The sequence below is a fragment of the Daucus carota genome, chromosome 3 (assembly GCF_001625215.2).
Source record: "Daucus carota subsp. sativus chromosome 3, DH1 v3.0, whole genome shotgun sequence".
Classification (NCBI taxonomy): domain Eukaryota; kingdom Viridiplantae; phylum Streptophyta; class Magnoliopsida; order Apiales; family Apiaceae; genus Daucus; species Daucus carota.
In genome coordinates, this window is record NC_030383.2 from 56,356,046 (window position 1) to 56,363,654 (window position 7,609).

The window sequence follows — 7,609 nt, forward strand, 5'->3', positions numbered from 1 at the left end:
AAAGGCTAGTATGATATAATAATTATATGTGTGTTGAAGACCGTGAAAGTATGTAGTAATAATTGTAAGTGGATAATCTTAACTATTATGATAAGATATCCATAGACGCATCATTATTTTATTGGTGTAATAGATTTCACCTTATCAAGTTGTCCCCTCCAGGACCACTATAAACTTGTGTGCTATCTTGAATATTGTCTTCCTTTCTTTATTCTTTCCATACTCTAGTTTCCATCTTGAGTAATCTTTTTATTTCTCTTTGTAACCTTTCTCAGTGATTGTACCTCTCTCCGTGAGTTGTAAGCTCGGTATCACACCGTATTGTCATAGGACTCGTATAAGCACCTAATGATATTCCAATTATCATCGAGTGTACAAGATATACAAGATAACTGTGACTGCCGCATAACAATACAATAACACATAGTTTGGACACAGGTACTACAATTGAGAATAGCTGTAATCGATCATAATTGGAATATCATTACGTGATATTACGAGTCCTCACACAATATCAGTTACGGTCTAAACAAAACATCGAAGATATACTTATATTATGCAGACCAAATTCAAAGAACAGTAAGATTAGTTTGGCGGCCAAGTGGTGTCCGTCTTTGGATTCGTTCGACAAGTCTACATTGTTGTGTGATAGTATAGCTAAGAAAATTTTTCCTAGAGAGTTGTATACTGAGTATGAAGGAGTGGAGGATGCACATTATGTGCACCAATCCGAAGCTTCAGAAAGTTGAAGGGGAGGACCTGAGATCCAAGGTTGATTTTGTCAGGCGCTTGGAGGTGGAGTCAAACACTGATTTTCAAAAGGTGTTTGATGTGATACTGAAAGTGGCTGAGAGAAAGAAGACCAGATGATTAAAAAGATATTTGTGTTTAGTGATATGGAATTCGATGACATCTTGGAGAATGTTTGGGAAACAGATTACCAAGCGATAACAAGGAAGCAGAGGCGTCTTCCGGGGGAGTCTCTCCGGTTTTTTGCCTAGGGCCTCCATCGATATAGGGGCCTCCAATATACTACCTCCGTCCCTTTTTACTTGTTACTTTGATTTTTTGCATGTAACTTAAGGTGATTAAAGAACATACTTCTACTTATTGTTTTTAAAAATTTCTTTTTCTGAATTAAAGTTTATAGTTTATATTCTTATTCACAAAAAGAAAATTTTAAAAATAATAAACGGAATTATATTTTTTACTCACCTTAAGTTACGTGCAAAAAGTCAAAGTGACAAGTATAAAAACACGGAGGTAGTATATACATACATGTAGTATTAATATTTATAAATATTAGTTATTAAATATATTCAATAAAATTATTAAAATAATATCTATTCTTCTCCCCTCTACACGAGTTTAGGAATATGGACACTCAAAAGTAAGAAGAATAATAACTTCTTAGCTTTAACCTGAACTATTTTTATGCTTTGTTTTCTAGTTAAAAATTATTTCTACTACTTCAAATTTTTCATGTGATTTTAGTTCATCAAATTTTAGATTTTGGTTCAAAAATACTAGGGCCTCTTAAAACCTGGAGACGGCCCTGCAAGGAAGTATACCAAGAAAGCTTTTGGTTCTTGTGTGCCAGAGATTGTATTCTGGAACTTGGCAGACTCGAAGGCCACACCAGTTTCACGGGACAAGCCAGGGGTGGCACTTGTCACTTGTCACTTGTCAGTGGCTATTCTCAGAACTTGATGACTCTGTTCTTGAAGGATAAAGGGACTATGACTCCTGAGAGTGTTATGGAAGCAGCCATTATTAATGATGAGGAGTGCAGTAAACTTGTTGTGTTAGATTGATTAACATGTTTTTACCATTGCACATACGTTCTGTGGTTGTGCTGTTAAGTTTCTCCATATTCGACTTATTAGTGATGAGTAGTACATAGCGACACACTAAGATAATTCGTATGTGATCTCAGCTTAATTGATTTATTTCAGAACTCTACGGTTGTAAATCAACAGCAAACTTGAATTTATGTATCAAATGATTTTTTTCATTCACTGCTTTCATCATTTGTCAACTTATCAGTAGAGTGGTAGACAATAACCTCTTTAATTTCAAGCTAATGGAGTGCATAGACTGGGCTGTTTTTGATGACCCTGGTACTGTGTATTGACATAGTGTGCAGATAAACTAAGAAATTGATCTTATTTTTTTTGCTTTTGTGATCCTGCTAGGCAGATGAAATAAGACAAAATAGTAAATTCTATGTGGAGCAACTGCATATTACATGTTGAGTCTTTCATAGGAATCAGATTCTGTTTCAGAGCCTAAATATTGTTTCAATAAAGTTGTAGTCCATTTTCTTAGAAATTCTTCATGAGTCTAATCATTGATTAGATAAATTTTTTATAGTGGCTAGTTTATGCATATGATTGATGTAAATTGTCCGCTGCAGAAGTTATCTCAGACTTAAACCATATGTTACATACTTACATTCTACTTCAAATTCACTTTTTTACTAATTTTTCGCGGGATTATTACCTTCTCTAAGTCTGATATCGCTTAATTTGTTATTGACAAGATAATTTCTCCAGCGCAGCTGGTTTAGGCATATCACTCTTGTGAACAATCTGCATACTTCAATTCAGAACACTATAGAAGAAAGGATTTCCATCTTTTCCTTTTTGCTGCTTGTGTAATGTTAGTTGTAAAAATTTAAGCCTATGGATCTGCTCCGTGTAAATCTAGGTGATAAAATACAACAGTGTAGAAAATAATTCCAAATTGTCACATCATCTATGCCGGTCGCTTTGTAACAAATTTTGTACCCATAGCATTACTCTAAAATTTAACAAGTATACAATTATAACTCCCCAGATCATCACCTATCTTGAACCATCTTGGAGCGCTGATCCTTAAACAACTCTGAAACTCATATGTAATGCATGAAGATAGAAATGCCGTTGGCATTTGGTATTTAAATCAGGTTCCATCCAAGCCCGTTTGCATGAAGAGTTCATGACTAATTGAGGTTGGTTGCTGGTAATATTGCTTCACCACTTTGCATGTCAAGTCATTCATTCGTGATGACCTCTGTACAATATTGTCAAAGAACCTCATCGACCTCTATATATAAAACCACAAAACACACCCTCTATTTATGCACAAACAAATACTATATGTGCAATTGTTATTCTTCTTTGCTTTGTTTCCTTGTCTGTTTCATTTAATTTTGCTCCCCACAGATGCTCTCTCTTCGGTATAAAAAATTTAAGCAGCTAGTTTCATTTTAACCTCTCGGTATGCAACAAATTACAAAACAAAATTTAAGCCCATTTGGCTATAAGAGACATACCACCGGCTCCAAGAGAAGAAGGTAAACATTAGCTCCCAGTTGAAGCCCCTTCCACTGTTTTGTAATTTTTAAAAAATCGAAGATCAACCAGTGCCATGCATATCATTATTACTGATGCTGCTGCTCTCATATTCCAATTATCATCGTACAAAACTTCCCAATTCCAGTTATCTGCTATCATATTCCAATTATCATCATCGAGTGTACAACTATCCCCAATTCCAGTACCTGCTATCATATACAACACAACATATGACTCTAAGTCTGAAACATAAGAATTTAAGAACACATATGAACACAGTTTGTAGGTAGATACTGGAATTGGGAATAGTTGTACACTCGATGATGATAATTGGAATATCATTAGGCTACAAGTCCTCAGACAAATTAGTTAGGGTCTAAACAAAACATGTAACATATACTTATACTATTCAGGCCAAATTCAAATCTCGAGCAGTTACCACATTGTTTTTCTTACTACAACACCGGCTGGGATTTGTGTAGCAGCCTTGATTGTCTGAGAACAGTTTCAGAGCAGCATCATCAGGAATATTGATATGCATGGCACTGGTTGGCAGTGGTTGATCTTCTCGATACTGATTTCATGAGTTAAAAATTACAAAACAATGGATAGAAGGCTTCAACTTGGAGGTAATGTTTACCTTCTCCTTGGAGCGGTTGTATGTGTCTTACAGCCAAACAGGTTAAATTTTGTTTTGTAATTGCATGGTTAAATTTCAAACGCATCAGGAAGCATACGTATACAGACAGGCGCTATAAAATAACGGAATGGTGTCCCTCTAGGCACATCATAAGTCATAACTAATATGATAATAAATCTTAGCGTACATACTTATCCACTACTAATTCACTACCTGCTTCTAGGGTAAAACCGTGACCCAATTTCCCACTGTTTTCAACTTGGCCAAATTTTCACTTTCAACTTCATCCCAAGAAAAACCTCCTATATAATTTTGATTTTACAAAATATTTACCGACCATAATATAAATTATATTTTAGTATATAATATGTAATTTATACTCTAAAATAATATTATGCAACGGACTTGTCGGAGCTCAGAAAATATATTTTTTTCTTGTTAATGATTTGTGCACAAAAGACTTTACAATCTTGCTATGCAGATTTTAGTTTAGGAGGCCTAGATCAGGAAATTTTTCGCTAATTCTTATCTATTTCAGAATATCAAGAAGAATTGCAATTACTCAAATTATATGGATTGTAAAATTGACCCAACTAGAGCAACTAGAGCTCCAAGGATGAACGAGAGACTCGTGTTAACTAATCAACTGAAGGAGAGATAAACAAAGCAAGTAAGAAGCTAGCATAAGCATGAAGTTTAAATTACTAAATCATTATTACTCATAATTAATCCATATCACACTGCTCTTATGACAGAACTTGTGTGTGCAGTAGGAGAAACATGTTGATCAATCCACCACGGCAAGTTTATTCTACTCCACGCCACTAATGGCCGCTTCCATTACACTCTCAGGACTCATAGTCCCTTTATTCTCTAAGAACAGAGTTATCAACTTCTTGGAATAGCCACAAACCAGTGCGGCTTGTCCCGTGAAACAGGTGTGGACTTTGAGTTCGCCAGATTCCAGAATACAATCTCTGGCACACAAGCACCGTAACCTTTCTCTGATTATTGCTTGGTAATCTGTTTCCCAATCGTTGTCCACAGTGTCATCAAATTCCATATTACTAAACACAATTATCTTTTAATCATCTGCTCCTCTTTCAGCTTCCCTGCCTCAGCCAACTTTAGTATCACATGAAACCCCTTCTGAAAATTAGTAGCCGATCCCACCTCCAAGCCCCTCACAAAATTAACCGTTAATCTCAAATCCTCACCTTCAAATTTCTGAAGCTCCAGATTGGTGTTAAATGTAATGAGTTTCCCACTCCATGGCTCCTCATTTAATTCAGATACTAAAATGCCAAGTGCCAAACATACATCCATGTACACACCTTTCATACAACTTGAAATATCACAAATTGCAATACCATTCTTCAATTTTCCGTTGCCTGTCGTATCAAACTAGCCAGGGGTAGCACTTGTGTTAGTGGCTATTCCAAAAACTTGATGACTCTCTTCTTGGAGGATAGTGGGGCTGATTTGAATCCCGCAAAGTTCATGGAGAAGGCCATTGCTGGTGAAGAATATGGTGAACTCGTGGTGCTCGATTGATGGTTTTTAATTTCTATCCAAGTAAATCTTGATTTTATAATCAGAATAAATTAGCTTTTCAGAGTATGTATGACCTAATGGCAAACGTTATCCTGAAAACATAGTGATTACTTTCTATTTGCCAATGGTTTGCATCGCTTTTTGGGCCTAATTATATAATGATATCGCTCTTGAATCTTTTCCTTCTTGTTGCCTTGCCTTTGTTCATTGCTCGTAAAACTGGATGTCATTGCACCGACACTTTCATTTGCCTGATCTACAAATATATAAATTGAACACTTGCTTAGTACACCATGCACACTAAAAAGGCTATCTGAACCAGTAATAAGTCCTATGAAATAGCACATTCCATGAGCTCCTGTTTTAGTCCCTGATCTTGCAGCTGCCAACTTATGCTCTGCTTGTCGGATACAGTTAGCAAAGAAGGGTACTTGCTTTTCTGGTGATACTGGATTTCTTGTTTGATAGAGTACTGTTTTTTCGCGGTACAGGTGTCATAGTATTATCAATTTGTAAACTATGTCGTATCTGTTCGGTTAAGAATTATTGGCAGTAGCAGCCTTTAGAGCATCTCCAATGAGCTCCTCAAACTAGCTCTTAACTTCTCTTAACCCTAAGTTTAAAGAGGTAATGAAAAATTAAAACTTCAATGGGTTTCTAGTAGCTCTTTAAAAATTTAAGTGCTACTTCTCTCTCTTTTCGTTTAAAGAGCATTTAGGTGCTCTTAACTTATTTTCATTGAATAAAATAATCACTTCCTTCTATTTCTATTCACTTCTATCTAATTCTCTCTATAATTTTTCTCTAAAATAATATTAAAATATGAATAAAGAGCAAGTATAAAAAGAATGGTTGGAATTGTTATGATATTCAATGTATTAACTTACTAGGAGCCACATATTATATTATTTTTTAAAGAAGGATTTAAGAGCACCATTGGAGATGCTCTAAGGTTCTGTGACTCGGATAAGCCTACCGCTGTTTCAGTAGATCACTAAAACAGGACTTGTGTTTCAGCGTTTTCTACCTTGCCTGTTTTTATCTGGCAACAGAAATCACGAGGTGATCATTCAATTGTCCCATAGCTTTCTAACTTTGTTCCTGAATTTATTCTAGTAGGTTCAAAGGATTGATACTTCCCTTGCATAACAGTTTTAATTTATGTGCTTGTTGCAGATGTTTGTGGTCCAGTGTTTTCATCGTGTGATTTAATTTCATGACGCACGCTCTGACGCTTCTCACATTGCATTTTGTTAGGTGACATATGAATACTTGAATAGTAGTAACAAAGAATATAAGTCGAAATCAACTAGGGATACAAAATTTTCCATAAGTTTCTGCCAGGCAGTACACCACTGGACCTAACAGCTAAACAATCCTTTTCATATGTGTAGAACATTCACGCTTCTTTTTTGGATCTTCTTAATTATTTTTTTATGCATTAAAGTTAAATTTCTGATTTTTTTTTTCCTATATATAGAAGTTGACTAATCGATACTTATTGGATATTCCCTCCGTCTTGCTCTTTTTTTATTTGTCATTGCTTGATACCCATATATGGTATATATTAAATACTGTTTTATGACTTATTTTTTTTTTTTGAACGAAAATCTAAATTGAATTTTAATTCAGAATAGATAAATAATTTATAAAATCATAATTTATAAAAATCTTAAATTACGTGATGTGATGAGCTCTCTGTATCAGAGATAAACAACCAATTTGGACACAAGGAAAAGAAGTATATATATTAGGTATTAAATTTTAAAATAGATATATAAAATATTTTAAAATCAATTATATAGATAAGCGAAACGTGAGTTTCAATTTCAGAAACTAAATGGACTTTAACTGAGAGGGATGTATTCGATTAACATTTTAATAGATTGTTTTTATTCCATGGATTTTAATGGATTATATGTGATTTTGATTTTGTGCGGATTTTTGATAAAATGTCACAGAGTTGATAGGATTTAAGCACAATACTTCAAAATCCCATTGATTTTAGTGGGATTTCAAAAAATTTAAAATACACTGAAAAATGTCACAAAATCCATCATTTTATGAAATCCAAAAA

The 7,609-nt window shown here is 34.5% G+C and overlaps 1 pseudogene; it reads left to right on the forward strand.

Annotated features, from left to right (window-relative positions):
• The first annotated feature begins 473 nt into the window (after positions 1-473).
• LOC108212735 (uncharacterized) lies at positions 474-5,718 on the forward strand (annotated as a pseudogene).
• Positions 5,719-7,609: the final 1,891 nt, after the last annotated feature.